General features: G+C 47.1%; 1 long non-coding RNA gene across 1 annotated transcript; it reads right to left on the reverse strand.

The window, feature by feature from the left end:
- Window positions 1-1,003: 1,003 nt before the first annotated feature.
- LOC138849551 (uncharacterized) lies at window positions 1,004-15,148 on the reverse strand. The gene is made up of 4 exons (XR_016233545.1): window positions 14,938-15,148; window positions 5,845-6,000; window positions 2,237-2,409; window positions 1,004-1,363 (listed from the first exon to the last, which is right to left on the reverse strand). It is a non-coding gene; the product is annotated as an uncharacterized LOC138849551 (long non-coding RNA).
- Window positions 15,149-16,329: the final 1,181 nt, after the last annotated feature.

Below are 16,329 nucleotides of genomic sequence, written 5' to 3' on the forward strand. Positions count from 1 at the left end.
GGTCAGCCACCATGGTTCTCTCTGCCCTATTAACATGCGTGTCCATGAACACAGTGTTCCCGTGTGAGGGCTAAGGTGAGCGTGACATCTCCACACCTACAGTCCCCAAGAGCCAAGCTGGTCTCGCCAACCAGAACGTGCCTCAAACAGAAGGTAACAGCGTTGTAAGGACCATCATCACTAGCAACCTGTCGTAACTTTTGTTCCATATAGTAACTTTTGTTCCTCATGTTCCTCCTTGAATCAGTCAACTACATATGCTGAGAATGATAACAGAAAGGGTAGAGGAAAGACAGAGCAAACCACAGGTCCACTCCCTCTCAGTTCCTCATAAACTCAAGGCCCCCGGCGTTGGAAGAGTAAAGTGCACATCAAGAAGTGCCATGAGAGTTGAGCTGCTGTGTGCCATGTTTCCTTTGTGGTGCTAAGAACGAAACCCACATGGACACACAAGCTATGGAATTTAAATGCTGTGCTGCACCTCTACACCAGAGCACTCGCTTGCTGTGGTGAAAACATTTTGGAAACAGAGAGTGGTGATGGTTTTGTATGACAAGTGAATGCAGTGAACACCAATGAATGTGAACTTCAAAATGGTTAAAATGGCAAATTGATGCTAAAGATGCTTTCACCCTTAGGAAAAAAGAAAGCTCCATTACTAGTAACCTTGATGATGAACTCAGAAAAATTAGATTCTGTAAAGAATAAAACCTGAGGGGCCAGCTCTGTGATGTAGCAGGTAAAGCTGCCACCTGCAGTGCTGGCATCCCATATGGGCGCTGGTTCTAGACCTGGCTGCTCCACTTCGATCCAGCTCTCTGCTATGGCCTGGGAAAGCAGTAGAGGATGACCCAAGTCCTTGGGCTCCTGCACCCACATGGGAGACCCAGAGGAAGCTCCTGGCTCCTGGCTTTGGATCAGCGCAGCTCTGGCCATTGCAGCCAGTTGGGGAGTGAACCAGTAAATGGAAGACTTTCTCTCTCTCTCTCTCTCTCTCTCTCTCTCTCTCTCTCTTTCTCTTTCTCTTTCTCTCTTTCTTTTTCTCTGCCTCTCCTCTCTTTGTGTAACTCTAACTTTCAAGTAAAATAAATAAATCTTTAAAAAAAAGAATAAAACATGTGCATACCTTGTGTTAGTTGCTGGGGCTGCAGGAACAACATGCCACAAACTGGGTTTGAGCAGAAACTTCCTGTGTCGCTTCCTGCATTCCTGGGCATGATGGAGGCTGCACTGAACCAGATGTGCCTTGGGCAGGGTTGGCTGATTCGTATAGCCCTGAGGAAGTTCTGTTCCAGGCCACTCTCTTCTGCTTGTAGAAGACTTCATGCTCATGGCATCCTTCAACTCCTCTTACTCTTTAAATCTATTTATTTATTTGACAAGCAGACAGAGAGATTTTCCATCTGCCAATTCACTCCACAAATGATAAATGGCCAGGGTTGGGTCAGTGTCAAAAGAACTGAATTCAGGTCTCCCACATGAGTGGCAGGAGCCCGCTCACTGGAGCCATCACTGCTGCCTCCCAGTGTGTGCACTAATGGGAAGCTGGGGTCAGGAGCTAGCACTGTGTATCAAACCCAGACACTCTGACATGCAGCACAGGCACCCCTAACTGGAGCCCTGAACACCAGCCCAACACTTGCCCTGACATTTCCTCTTTTATGAATGCCCCTCCATACTGGACTATGGCACACCCCAATGGCCTCGTTTTAAGTTCCTTGCCTCTGCAGAGGTCATATTCCATGTGAAGTTTTGGGGGTTACACTGTCAAAATAGGAATTGGCAGGGACACATTTCAAACTTTAACAATCATCAAAACATACAAACACGCACAGCCACACCCCTTGCCACCATCAGCAACACACAGAGGCAGCATCTGATGCTGATCCAACTCGCACACTTGGCTCTGAGTGCAGCTCTGCCTCTTCAGAGCCATCCAGTGCTGCTCAAGGGAGCCCCACCTCTGGCCTGCATTTCCTTCATTTCAGAGGAAGCAGATCCCCCCAGAGCTGGCAAGCTCCCACCCACACAGTGCCCAGCGCAGTCTTGGGCCTGCTGCAGCTGCGTGCACTTCACAGAGCCCCCTGCTCCTACCTTCCCACTAGGATTTTTCCCTTTGACACTTCATGCACTTGTGTATGTACAGCCACACTCCATGTTTGTTCAACTCTGTTTTCCATAGGTTCATCCCACAGGTTATTAGGTTTGGCTTCATTTTCCTGGTCTCTTGGCCTACCTCAAGGATGGAGACAGTGCCTCCTTAAGTATGGAGGCTGTGACAGACTTGCAGAGAAATTGGGATGAGGACTCTGCCTCCACTTCTGACAAGCCGTGGTCCCAGCCTCTGTCTCCTGAGGGAAGTGGAGCAGACAGTCTGAGCATTGCTTCCCTCCTCAGCATCCCGTGGTCCTAAAAACATATAAAACTCAGGTTCATTCCTGGGTAGGATGGGGGTGGAGTGGGGAGGGGGCTTCTTGGGCTACAATGCTCAACATACAGCTCTAAATCAGAACACAGCTCCAGGCATACTTGTTTTGATTCTGCGTCTACACTTTGCAAGCCATGCTTTCTCCCCATTTATAACTCAATGCACATGGATGGTAATGTAGGGTTTCACTCTGACACTCTCGTTTCTTGGCATGAACCATCAGATCCTCACCTCCTCCTCTAACCCCCTGCCCATGATACACCACAATCCAAGCCTCTTATCACCCTGTCCTAAGTGGATTTTTCTTGAAACAACAGTTTCTCAGGGAGATAGATCCAGCTCCCTCCTAATTCCATGCAATCCACTTATGCTATTTGGGCCACCCCAGTTTCCCCTGCTGCCAGCCCAGATTCTGCATGTGTGTGCCCAGCTCACAGCTCAGAGCTTGCACAAATCCTCATCATCCTTCTTCTGTGTCACCTATCTCTGTTTTACATGGAATTCCTTCCACACCGAAATGTACAGCATGGATGCTGGACATATAATTGTGTAATCTGAGATGTGAAGATGTTCTTTACAACATTCCAGATTTGTTTATTTATTATTTGTTTAGTTTCTGCTTGAACATCTATGATGAACCATTTGTTCTTTATTTTAACAAAATCTTTGAGGTGGGTATTGTGATGTTGTGAGCTGTGGATTGGGATGTGAGCATCCCACATCTGAACACGTAGGGTTGAGTCTCACCTCTGCTTCAGATCCAACTTCCTACTAGTGCACACTCTGGAAGGCAACAGATGATAGCGCAAGTACGTGGATTCCTGCCATTCATGTAGGAGACCCAGATAGAGTTCTCAGCTCTGGGATTAGGCATCTGGAAAGTGAACCAGCAGATTGGAACACCCCCCCCACCTCTGTCTCTCTGTCTGTCTCTCTCATACACACACACACTCACTCTCTCTCTCGCTCTCTCTGCATGTCAAAAAACAAAAAGAACGAAATTTAATTATAAAATTTAATTATTGTGACAACCCAATGTGTGAGAATGCAAAGGATATTAAACAGACAAATGTTCTCAAGAAAATTACAGTCTAGTGATTGACACAAACAAGTTAATAGACAATGAAGGCTAAGATATATCATTTCCAATCTTGGTGTCAACTTTCATCAAAAGAGAGAAGCACTCAACATTGACTCAGTGTTTTTCAAGATGTGAGCCCCACTTAGTGTTTCTGTGTCTCTAGAGCAAATGCTGGACACGACTAGGCCTAAATCAACATAAAGAATTGTGCTACTGCATTTAAGGAAAAAATGTTTTATGTAACATGAAAACCAACCATATAATATAAGAAAGCCACTATCATATAATAATGTTTGGGGCAATGTAGTTCAGGATTCTTTTTAATTTTTAAAAGGAAAATGTAACTAAAAGTGGGTGCTTGAGCACTTCCTGGTAATTAAATTATCTCAAGTAGGCCACAGTGCTCATTAGGACTGTAAGAGGCAGCCCATGCAGACGCTGGACAGCTCTAATTGCTAGGACATCGCTCTTCCCTGTAATGAAATGAAATCGATTCTCTATCATCTCCCCCACAGAAGCCAGCCCTGCCCCTGGAGCTCTAAGAATGGCTCCCATCCATCCTCCGCTCTGCAGTCCTCCAATATTTCAGGCAACTGGCAGCTCCAGGCTCAGAGTTCACTCATCCAGACTCAAGGTCCCAGCAGTAGCTGAGCTTCCTTCTGAATAGCCTTACCCTCACAGCATCCCAGACAATGCTGCTCTACACATTCACCATCCATCAGTGCAAGCCAGCACCTCACCACTCTGCCTTGGCCGCGTCCCCATCAGAGACAGTTTATGTCAGGGTAGGAGCTGGTAAGACCTCTAAACCTCTCCCACATATCCTAAGCCAGGTCTTGTCTCCACTGTGTTTGTGTAGCTGAACTTTCTTCATTAAGCAGAGACATGCTTTTTGTTTACTTTATTAAATTCGTCCCCTTAGATTTTGCACATTTTCCAAATTCTCTAGCTGTTTGGAAAGCCTAACTCAGGCATCACGTACTCACAGCATTTGTATAATTGATAAGCACTTTTTCTTTTTTATCACTTTTATTACTTTATTCTCATTGTATTTGAAAGGGAGAGAGAGGGGGGAAGAGAGAGAGAGAGAGAGAGAGAGGAATCTTCCATTTTCTGGGTCACTCCTCAAATGCCCACTACATGCAGGACTGGGCCAGGCAAAAACTAGGAGCCCAGAACTCTCTCTGGGTCTTCCATACAGGCGGCAGTTTCTTGGTCCATCACCTTTGCTCCAAAGATGCACATGAACAGGAAGCTGCATCAGAAGTGGAGGAGCTAGGATTCGAACCAAGCACTCCAGTACGTGTATAGGCATTCCAAGTGGTGACTAAAGCTCTCCTCCAAAGTCTTCACCAGAGTCATAGAACATGTAAGTCTGATGATGAAGCTATGTCAGAAACCCATGCGGGAGAGGGGAGGGTTGTGGGTGGGAGGGAAGTTATTGGGGGGGGGGAGCCATTGTAATCCATAAGCTGTACCTTGGAAATTTATATTTATTAAGTAAAAGTTAAAAAAAGAAACCCCTGCCAGTGCTCTAAGGCCCAGAATAGCATAAATTGAAAATGTCACCTTTCCCTCCCCTCCTCCTCAACTGTGAGCTTACCTCCACACCATACACACCCCTAAAACTGTTCATCTGCTTCCTATTACACCTAGATTGCACTGTTGTAAACTGTAATGAAGCTAGGAATATCTCAGCTGGAATTCCAGCTCTGCAACCTAGCAACGGGGTGTACGTCCTCACTCATTGCCTATAAGAGAAAGACAACAGCCACCCTGGGGCAAGCTCCTGAGACTTAGAGAAAACATGAACCAGGGGCCCTTCACAGAAGGAGCTATTACACTTAGCTGTTATTTGATCAAAGTGTCATTCTAGAAGATCAACCCTTTTTTGTTGTTGTTCTAAGCTTTCTACAGTCTATTTTATTTTAAATATCTTATTTATTTATTTGAGAGGTAGAGTTACAGACAGTGAGTGGGAGAGAGAGAGAGAAAGAGAAGGATCTTCTATCTGCTGGTTCACTCCCCAAATGGCCACAATGTCCGGAGCTGAGCTGATCTGAAGACAGGAGCCAGGAGCTTCTTCTGGGTCTCCCATGCAGGTGCAGGGGCCCAAGAGCTTAGGCCATCTTCTACTGTTTTCCCAGGCCACAGCAGAGAGCTGGATCGGAAGAGGAGCAGCCAGGGCTCGAATCAGTGTCCATATAGGATGTAGGCATCACATGGGGAGGATTAACCCACTGCATCACAGTGCCAGCCCTCTACAGACCCTTTACACCCATGGTTTTCCACATTTTCTCCTATGCAGTAGTATGTCTACAGTACTGTAATTTACCTTTTGTTGTCCCAAATGTGTTAGCTGTCTCATGCGTTCACTCCTCTGCAAGAATGGGAATTAATGAAAGGGAGAAATTTCTCCACTTGTTGTCCAATCAGCTGCCACAGTGCTAGGCACATGCAAAGCACTTAATCTTTCTTCAATGAGAAGTTCCTGTTGAAGTAAAAGAATACTTTTTAGAACCTCAAAAATATCCAGATACTAAATATCAAACAGCATCACAAATGTGAAATGTTACAAGCTCTGTTGTTGCCAGATGATGACAAGGCAGGAGAGCAGATACTCAGTCTACTGTGAAATGTTTGAGAAAATGTAGCAGAGGGAAGAGTGATGTTACTAATGAACTTGGGACTCCACATTTGACACTTTGTATACAACAGAAAGAGCGAACAATGATGTGGGTTGGAAAAGAACTGGAGAAGATTATGAACTCTCAAAAGAGGAATGGAGAACCAAGAGGCAAAGTGGAAGGCACTGGGAGGGGGCCACTGTGGTGGCACAGCAATGCCACCATCCCATATTGGAGCTGTTAGTTGAGTCCTACTTCTCTGCTTCTGAGCCAGCTCTCTACTAATGTACCTAGGAAGGCAGTGGATGATGGTTGAGTACCTGGGCTCCTGCCAGCCACATAGGATCCCACTGGAATTCCTGGCTCCTGGTTCCAGCTTGGTCCAACCCCGACTGTTACAGGCATTTGGGGAGTGAACCAGCAGATAGAAGATTTCTCTCTCTCTCTCTCTCTCTCTCTCTCTCTCTCTCTCTCTCTCTCCCCCTCCCTCCCTCTCTCTCTCTCTCTCTCCTCCTATCCCTTCCTTCCTCCCTCCATTTCAAATTAATGAATAAATAAATATTTAAAAACATAAAAAGAGGAAGGCCCACAAAGAGAGTCCACTACAGAGAGAGCCAAGGGGAAAGGCCCCCTGATCTGTGTGAGGGGCTCTCCAGGTCCTGAGCTAGGGCAGATGGAGAGATGCCTGGGAGCCTCTTCCTCAAGTTCATCTTGCTTTGATTTAATAAATTGAGGGTAAGGAGAGAAAGGGAGTTTAACCAAGAATTTTTGAAGGTAAAAAAATAAGAGTATCCAACCATTTGGTTTATTTTTTGGCCCAGGGAAAAAATAGCTTTCGTAAAAGTTAAAATGTGGGCAAATCTCTCTCCAGATACCAATGCAAGCAAGCAAATAACAGAAATGCTTCAAGGCTTAAAAACCAGACTTCATGGAAAAACTGAAGAATGTATAAATCAAATGTTATTTTTTACCCATATCTCCTTAATTTTAGGAGACTCTGTTGCATAATATCTTCACTTTGCAAAAATCAAACACGAAATAGGCTATTAATGGGTGCCTTGAGGACCTCATGCAATTTTAAATTCTTCTTTCAACTTCCAACCAAATACAAAATAGCTTTTCACCAACTCTTCTTTCTCTAAAGTATATCCATTCCTGCAACTTGATGTTTTCTTCTTAAGCAAATTCTATTTAACTGTCCATCTTTGCTGGCACACAAACCATTGCAGCATTCAATTCATCAGTCGTAGCCCATGCCGTGGCTCACTAGGTTAATCCTCCATTTATGGCACTGGCATCCCATATGGGCGCCGGGTTCTAGTCCTGGTTGCTCCTCTTCCAGTCCAGCTCTCTGCTATGGCCAGGGAGTGCAGTGGAGGATAGCCCAAGTGCTTGGGCCCTGCACCCCATGGGAGACCAGGAGGAAGCACCTGGCTCCTGGCTTCAGCTCCGACCATAGCAGCCATTTGGGGGTACAAACCAATGGCAGAAAAACCTTTCTCTGTCTCTCTCTCTCACTAACTCTATCTGTCAAATAAATAAAAAAATAAATAAATGAATTCATCAGTCGTGGGCACCTTTCATCAGTGGCCAGGAAAACATTGCAACTGAGTCAGCTTTCAGACAACTCATCGTGTCGTCTACACAAGTCCCCCAAGTGATAAATCGCAAAATGCCAAGGTCCCCTGGGGTTTCAGGATTGTTACATGAAGGTTCAAGAGGAGTCTGAGCCCCTGCTGGCTTCAGGACAGCCGGGTGATTATGCGTCCTCAAGCAGTTCTCAGACATGTCATGCAGAGGCTGTGCCGTAAGCCAGGGCAACACAGGAATACTCACCCGCCAGGTGCAAACGCAAAGGCCGCTGGGAGGGGCTGGTGAAGTTGAAGTTCTGCCCTCCAGGTGGTTGAGCAGTGTTTTTGGGGACCTGGATTTGGAGGATAAGTTCTGGTACCTGGATTTTCTGGTGGTTGAGTTGGGGGAGGGAGGTAAGTTCACACACTTGGCAAATAACTAATGAGGTTTACTGTATGCAAGGTGTGAAGCAAGAATGTTGAATAGACAAGAAAAGGAGTAAAGAATAGTTCTCATTTAGGGAAGTGGCTGGGGTTGTCATCAGCCAGAACACAGAGAATCGAATGAAAATCAAAGTGTGGTGGGGAAATTTGGCCACATAACTAACTGTTGTAATGTTGTTGTTGTTGTTGTTGTTTTCCCCACAGGCAGAGTGGACAGTGAGAGAGAGAGACAGAGAGAAAGGTCTTCCTTTGCAGTTGGTTCACCCTCCAATGGCCACCGCAGCCGGCGCACCGCGCTGATTTGAAGCCAGGAGCCAGGTACTTATCCTGGTCTCCCATGGGGTGCAGGGCCCAAGCACTTGGGCCATCCTCACTGCACTCCCTGGCCACAGCAGAGAGCTGGCCTGGAAGAGGGGCAACCGGGACAGAATCCAGTGCCCCAACCAGGACTAGAACCCTGTGTGCCGGTGCCGCAAGGTGGAGGATTAGCCGAGTGAGCCGCGGCGCTGGCTGTGTTGTAATGTTTTCACAAAATAAACTTCACAAAGAGCAGATATTGTGTGATTCCACTTATGTGAGGTATCTGCAGTAGTCAGAGTCACAGGCACAGAGAATGATGGCTCCCAGGGGCTGGGGTGGTGGGGAGTCGGGTACTGCTTCTCCATGGGTATCATCTCTGTTAGACATGAGAACAATCCTAGAACTCTGCTGCTCAGCACAGGACCTAGTTAACAAGGTGATAGCGTGCACCCTACAGCACAGTAAGAGTGTGGATCTCCTTTTAGGTAACAAGAGTGAAAACAAGTAACAGCAAAACCCAGAAGCACGGAAGGTCCTGATAAAGCATCAGGAGGTGGTGGGCACATTTGGTGTCTAGGTGGTGATGATGGCGCCACAAGTGTGTGCTATGCCCAAACTCACCATGACATTTAAATTGAATGCACACAGTTCAACATTTTTGCATCAATCTTACCTGCACAAAGCCAGAAACAAACAAACAAATAAACTCTGCATATCTAAGGGAGTATGCGGGCTGGTTGACATCCTGGCATTTCTTTCAGAAGGAAATGTTCATTGACTTTTTTTGCGCATGATAAATTGGCCCCAAGACGGAAAAGGGAAAGCAGAGAATCAGCAGAGAGACAGACACAGGAAGAGGGATGCAGAAGGACCCTGCTCTTTCCTGCCCACCTTAGGGATAGTTCTTACTCTGTGGCATTGGGAGAGGTTAACACTCAGGTACAGGTGAATTCCCTTCCAGTCAGACACTCACATGGGTCATGCTGCTCATACCCGCAGCTCCAGTAACAGACCCTAAAGTCACCTTTTCTCACCACAGGGAGAGGTGTAGTCTTAAAGAATAGATAGTTTAAGAGAAGGAGGCGAAAAGTCTAAAGAAAGAAGGTATCCAGGTCAGGCACAAAGACTGATGAATAAAAATGGCATTTTCAAGTTAGACGCTCAAATCAAAAGTCTCAGGGAATAACCCAGCATGACGCCTGAAGGCTTGCTGACCTGCAGATACCAGAATCTGACTTTCTGTCACCGTCGCCGACATAAATAAACACCCAGGGTTTAATCCAGGAGCAGCAGCGATTACATACGTCAATTAGGCTTGTCCTTGGGTTTGGCAAAGGACAGCTCAGAGAGAAATTCTAGAGTGCTTCTTTTTTAATTTTATTGCATTATAAATTTATTTTCTAGTTTTTAATAATTTTACCATATTCACTTCATACATAGATATTATATACCTACACACATATTTATATTTTTGGTGTTTTTTTCTTGAAAACTATCATATTAATAAGCAAAATGTGGGATTCCTTACTATGATCACAAAATGTGAAGAAGAAAGGCATATTGTCATGTGTGTACTGTAATTCAGTGAAGCACTATTTACTACTGAATACCAACTATTGTGACATTCACACATTTCCTATACTCCATATAATGTTAGCTTCCAAAAATAAAAGAAAATGTGTGATATTTGTCTTTCTGGCTCTGGCTTATTTTACTTAGCAGTTCCACCCATCTTGTTGCGAAGGTCAGGATTTCATTCTTAGTACAGCTGAGTAATATTCCACCGTGAATATACACCATGTTTCCCTTATCCAGTCATTAGTTGATGGATTGCTAGGTTGATTTCTTTTCTTTGCTCTTGTGAGAAGATAACCACACAAACCCAGGAAAACTCCTTGACATTTAATATTTTTAGCAATGAGAGCCTTTTGGAGCTGGGATTGGGATCGAAGTCCATGCTTGGCTGGAGGCGTATGCTAGGACCACACTGCCCGCACAGCTCCCTCTGCCCCTTTGGGCTGCCTGGGAGCCTCTCCTTAGAAATGTCAGAGCAGCCAGCTCTCTCCACTGCCTCTGGTAAGCTCATGCTGGCCTCAGAGAGGCCATGAAAGGACTTATTCGATTTGCACCCTCTCTCCACCTGCCACCGCCTCACCCCCAGCCAGCAGCCCAGCACTCCCTCCAGGTGATGTGCTAAGTTTCTTGTTTACTCTCCCTCTCCCCCAGCCCAAGCTCTGAGAGGCTGGGATTATTTTTTCCTGTTTCATTTTGTGTTTCCCATACCTGGTACTTTAGGTGCAATAAATCTCTGTCAACTGAAGGATCTCTCCTCATTTCTAAAGAAAGTGATCTTTTACAGACGGGCACATTTTAATTCTACTTAAAGGCATAACCAGTACCTTTCACTTCTTTCACTGCCTGTTTTCTTATAGCTTCAACCCTTCCAACTTACCCCACCCTTGCATGGGAGGAGACAACCATGTTGGAACAAGGAGACATAAAAGCTCTTTCCTCCCTTGTATCCAAGGACACCTCTAACTTTTGTCTACATTTGGCAAAAATAAGCAGGGAACCTGGGAGCAAGATTATTTCATGTGTTACAAAGGTGCCTACCTTGGAGGAGGTGGGGATAAAGCCCAAGCCACCTGTCAGGGAAGGAGCAAAGTCATCAAGAAGGAGGCAGGGGTCTTTGTATAGCATCTTAGCCCATATGAGAACACTTTCCGACATTCACAGAAGGTGCAGCTTTTATAGTGACAGTCCTGGTATGGAATCTAAAGTCAAAACAATAGTAGATATGGATTCAATGATTACTGAATGCACAAGGACATAATTGGGAGTAGATTCCAAATACAGAAGTAGATGGTGAAATAGAAACCATTTGGATGGGGTGGGAGATAGGGTAATCACTCTTGGATGATCCTTGATTAATACCCTTTAGCACATTAGCTTACCTGCCAGAAGTGAAAGCTGCCCTCACCATTATGTGTAACTTGAAAATGCCAATCAACACAAGACAGACTGAAGATTCCCAGTTACAGCGAACATCACTGAGGGTAAGACAGGTGACATCACTAGGTCAAGGGCACTGGCCACTCTGGGCAGAGACGGGATGATCTGCTCCATCTGTTCCAGACACCAAGGAGTCAGAAGGGTCTGCTCATTTACACTTATCCCTTCCTCTCCCTCCCCTCTGGCATGGGGGTAATAATGAAGATTCACTGCTATTGTGTTTCATTCTACATAACTCAATGTGCAACTGTTAAGAATCTACTCAAGGTAACACCAGCAAGAAGGATGCACAGAAGAGGGAGAAGAGTGCTCCTTTGTAGAACAAGATATTTGATTACACATAATCAATGTGATTGTGGGCTGTGAACATGCAGTGTAGATTGATAGGGCTTCTGTCCTGAGCCAAGCTAACCACCACGCTGCAAAACAGAGCCACTGCAGACCCCTCTATATTCATTTCTCACTCAACTCCAACTTAGCTTCTGCATAAGAGAGAAACCCATTCCTTAGCTTGTACATACAGACATCTTTGATTGCTCCTGAATGGCCATGGGTAACATGTGCTACAGTTCCAGGAGAGACGTATGACATGAATAGTGTCCCTACCCCAGCATCACCCTGTAGAAACCCCAAGCTCCCCCCCCCCCCCCCCGGTTCTCAGAATGTGACTGCAGTTGGACGCAGTTTCTTTACAGAGATAGTTCAGTTAAACTGAGGTTGCATAAGCATGTCCTAACCCAACGTGACTGGTACCCTCATGAGAAGAGAGGATTAGAACACAGACAGGCAGAGAACAACAGGCGAGACACAGGGAGAAGACGACACTTATGGTTTGGGTGCGGCTGTGTCCCAAAGGTTCATGTGCTGGAAGTTGGTCCCAGGGCAATGACATTGAAAGATGGAGGATCCATTAAGAGAGGGGTCAGAGTCATGACCACCCTTGAAAAGGGAAGACTCTCCTTCTCCCACAGTAGTTTAGATCCCAAGTGAATGGATTAGTTCAAGTCAATGGAGAGCAGAGTGTTACCAAAAAGTGAGCTAGCTCCTTCCTGGTCTGTTGTTTCCTGTTTTTCTATGTGATCTCTCTCTTGCATCTGCTCCTATCCTGTAATGCCATCCACCATAATGTGACATAGCCAAAAGACCCTTGCCAAAAGCCAACTCAATGGGGCCACCTGATGTCGGATTTTCAGCGTCTAAAACTAAGAGCTAAATAAGCCTTTCTCTATAAAAGCACTTAGCTTTAAGTATGTTGTTGTAGTGACACAAAACAGAAGACAATGACCATCCACAAGCCAAGAAAAGAAGCAATAAAAGAAACCAACTCTATCCATACCTTGATCCCAGACTTCTGGCCTTCAGGACTATGAGAAAATACATGTCTGTTATTTAAGCCACCCAGGCATGCTACTTTCTTCTAGGAGCCCTAGCAGCTTAATTCACATAGGAATCACAGTTTTCTCTCTATTTACAAATGGTGAACCTGAGACTCGGAGGAACCCAGGTTCAGGGAGAGACTGCAAAGCAGGGGACCTCAACTTCAGAGCAGGAAACTAAATCCACATTCCTTCCATTACCTGCTGGAATTCTTTGATCTTTCATTCCACAGGTATTCCCTCCACAGACACCCAAAGATACATGCCCAGAGCTCAGGCTCTTTGTAGGGAGAAGATGTGCAAATAGTTCCACCTCCAAGGACAGGCTCTGCATCATGTTGCAGCAAGCATGGTGCTCTTGTCCGAGGCAATCCCTGGTAGAGCAATGGACCCACAAAGCAAGCATGGAGGTGAGACACTGTTAGGACCAGGGGACAAGCATCAGCCAGGTCATGCATATTTGAGGATGGGAGAGGCAGGAATTGGGTGCCATTAAAATTGGAAGGCAGAGCTTGGACCTAGTTTGATAAAGCTGAGTTCTCCTGAAGTACAATATTTTGGGGGCATTTTCAGATTGTAAATGAACATGAGCTGTGTAATACCATATTTCACATACATATCAGTGTAGCAGCTTAGTGACATAGACAGTGCAGTATGCACTGTACTTCCCATGGCATAGCCATGCATAGAAATGTTTATTTGGCAGTATGGCTAAAAAGTGCTGATGAGGATGGTTTGAGCCAGGATAATTTTTTCCTAGACAGCTGTCACACGTGGTCTTGTATGTTGAAACACATATAGTATTTAAAAATGAAATGAGTCTTATTTTTCCAAATAAGGCACCATGTTCTTGTATGAAGACAGAGGACCTCAACGCTTTATCGTCATGTTGGATACCCAGTCTTGGTGAAAACACTGAGGTCACAGAGTGGCCGCAGATCATCCTGTCAGGAGTGCAGTCCTGCCTGTCAACTATGCCCTCATCCCCTGCCCACCTGCACCCAGGACAAACTCCAGCACCTTGATGGGCCTCTGTTCGTCCGACCTGATGTGATGACACAAGGCAGATGTCCCAGTGAGGCCCAGGGAAGCTGGTGCGCAGGGCTGGGCCAGTGCTCAGTGGAGGTGAGCCTGGCATCTATACTCACGACCACATCACAGCTGCTGCTTCTGCTACCAGGCAAGCAGGAAAACCTGCCCCGAGAGGGAGAACTCTCTGCAAAGGTAAAAGGTGCAAAGTGGTGTGAATCCCAAGTGCAGGGGACCTCAGAGGTGACGCTCTCTAAGGGGCCTCCAGACGAGAGGGACACAGGTGGTCCAGGGAGAGGAGGGCTGGGATTCAGGGAGCACCTGTGTGGGCTCTGAGATTTTAAGCAGCATCCCGGGGGCAAGTTTCTGAACAAAGTAGGGACAAAAGCAAGACGGCCTAAGAAAAATGCAGTTTCCCGTTGGCACAGCTGTGCAAGGATGAGGCACAGAACCCTGGAGTCAAAGGGAGAAGACTGCGAAGACTTTTCCAGCATCCACTTGGGAGGGTCAAGCATGGCGCAACTGAGGCTTCCATCCAGCAACGATGCTAAGTAGAAAAAGAAGAAAACTGCTCTGAGTTGATCAATCTCCTACTGGTATTCAGATGAGGAACTGACGCTTTCACTCTAGAGAGTAGAGGAAAACTCAACAACCCAGGACACGTTTAATAACACAGCTCTGAAAAGAAAATCTGTCAAAACTCAGCTCTTCCAGCCACAAGAGGGCGCTCCTACAGCCGGGATCTGGGTGCACCTGGCAGGAGAGCCACCCTGAGTCGTGGTGGGAACTGGTCACCTCTGTTCATCAAGACGAAGAGACAGCCCCAGGCATCCCTGAGCTGTGTGACACCAGATGATCAGCAGAGGCTCTGACCAGACCCAAGCCCTTGCAGACTCACGAGTGGCGAACATTCTGAACTGTTTGCTGTAAGTGGGCTAGGTGCAAGCGAAGCAGGTGCACCCTTAGCCTCCAGCCTGCAGGCCTGAGGCTTCCCTCCCACCAGCTCTGCTTACACAGCCCTGCCAAGCCCCCTTTACCCTTCATGGCCCACCCAGAGGGCGCAGCTTACCGGAGATCAAAAATAGGATGTTGCTACACAGTCCCAGGACCGCTGGCCAGGGACACAGGAACCCTGGGAGAGCCTGGCCCCTGGAGCTCTGTCCTCGCCCTTGGCCACCCGGAAGGGGCAGGGAGGTGGTGGCGGAGCCATGCCAGGGAGGCTGGGAGAGTGGAGAGATGGTTTTCCTGTGAGTCAGGGGACACAGCTGTCACCATCCGGGAGGAGAGGTGGAAACCTGGACCCAAACTTGTGCTGGAGAAGTGACAGCTGCACCAGGCTGTCTGAAGCTACAGTAATTCACGCCACATCAAAGCGGTGATTAGCGCCGCTTCCTGGCTGCCTCTTTCTGTTTATTTATGGCACCTTGCACACTTGAATGCTATTTTCGTCAGTTGTTTCGGTGGCTACAAGTCCATATATGGGTGACAAAAGTGGCTGAGAGGTGCCACGATTATTGGGTGCCTCAGGCCCAGCCCTACTCAGCCAACAAAAACCACCTCGCTGCAAAGAGAAAGGGCTCTGACTGTGCCGTCCAGATGGAGGGTCTGAAGCCTCAGGGAGTGAGAGTGCGGGGCTGCCGACCAGCTGGACCTGAAGAGTGCCCATGGCAGAGGCACAGGCCTCTGGAGCTCCTTGTGCCTCAGAGCCCCATGTCGGTGGGAGGGGTTCACTCCTTTCATTGCCCTTGCCCCAAACCGGCTTTCTATTGAGTGCATCTGGTCACGTCAGCATGAGGGATGGGAGTCAGGGTGGGTAAGAAGTCACGGGGATGTGTCTCATCCCTCCCCCCAACTTTCTTCCTTTTAAAAAGTGCAAGGGGTGACAAGAAGAAGCCCTCTGGGAACAACCGAATCACTCCATCCAAAATCAACCAGAGGAGGCACACTTCCCCTGCCGACAAACTGACCACAGTTTCTGCCAATTTGACTTCTCATCGTGATCACCCCCTTGAAAAATACAAGTTGATGTGTTTATGCTGTGGGGAAAAACATGCAGTCTCTGCATCCTGAGATCCAGCAGGGAGGGCCCGGCCAGAGCCAGGTCAGCCCCGACCAAGGGAAGCCCCTGCCACCGGTTCCTGAACTGAGGGGCTGGGCAAGGCCTGAGCTCAGCTCCCACTTCAGCTCCTCAACCCTGTCCCGCAAGGGGCCCTCCTCAAAAGGCCCCTTGGCGAGTGGACGGAGTGAGCATCCCGCGTGTCCTCACAGGGGCCAGGTCAGGCCACACTTTCTATCCACAGCTTGGATTCCCCAGCCCCAACTTTTGTTTCTAATTTTTAGGAAATGCCGTAGAGGCACAAGCTCAGGAAACCTTCAGCACGTATTCCCCTCACCACACCCCTCCGCAGACAGTTCAAGGCGGGTTCCCGACTCTAGGCCCTGAGACCATCACACAGGGGTC

This window comes from Oryctolagus cuniculus, chromosome 5 (assembly GCF_051225735.1).
Source record: "Oryctolagus cuniculus isolate XC-2025 breed Fujian yellow rabbit chromosome 5, ASM5122573v1, whole genome shotgun sequence".
Taxonomy (NCBI): domain Eukaryota; kingdom Metazoa; phylum Chordata; class Mammalia; order Lagomorpha; family Leporidae; genus Oryctolagus; species Oryctolagus cuniculus.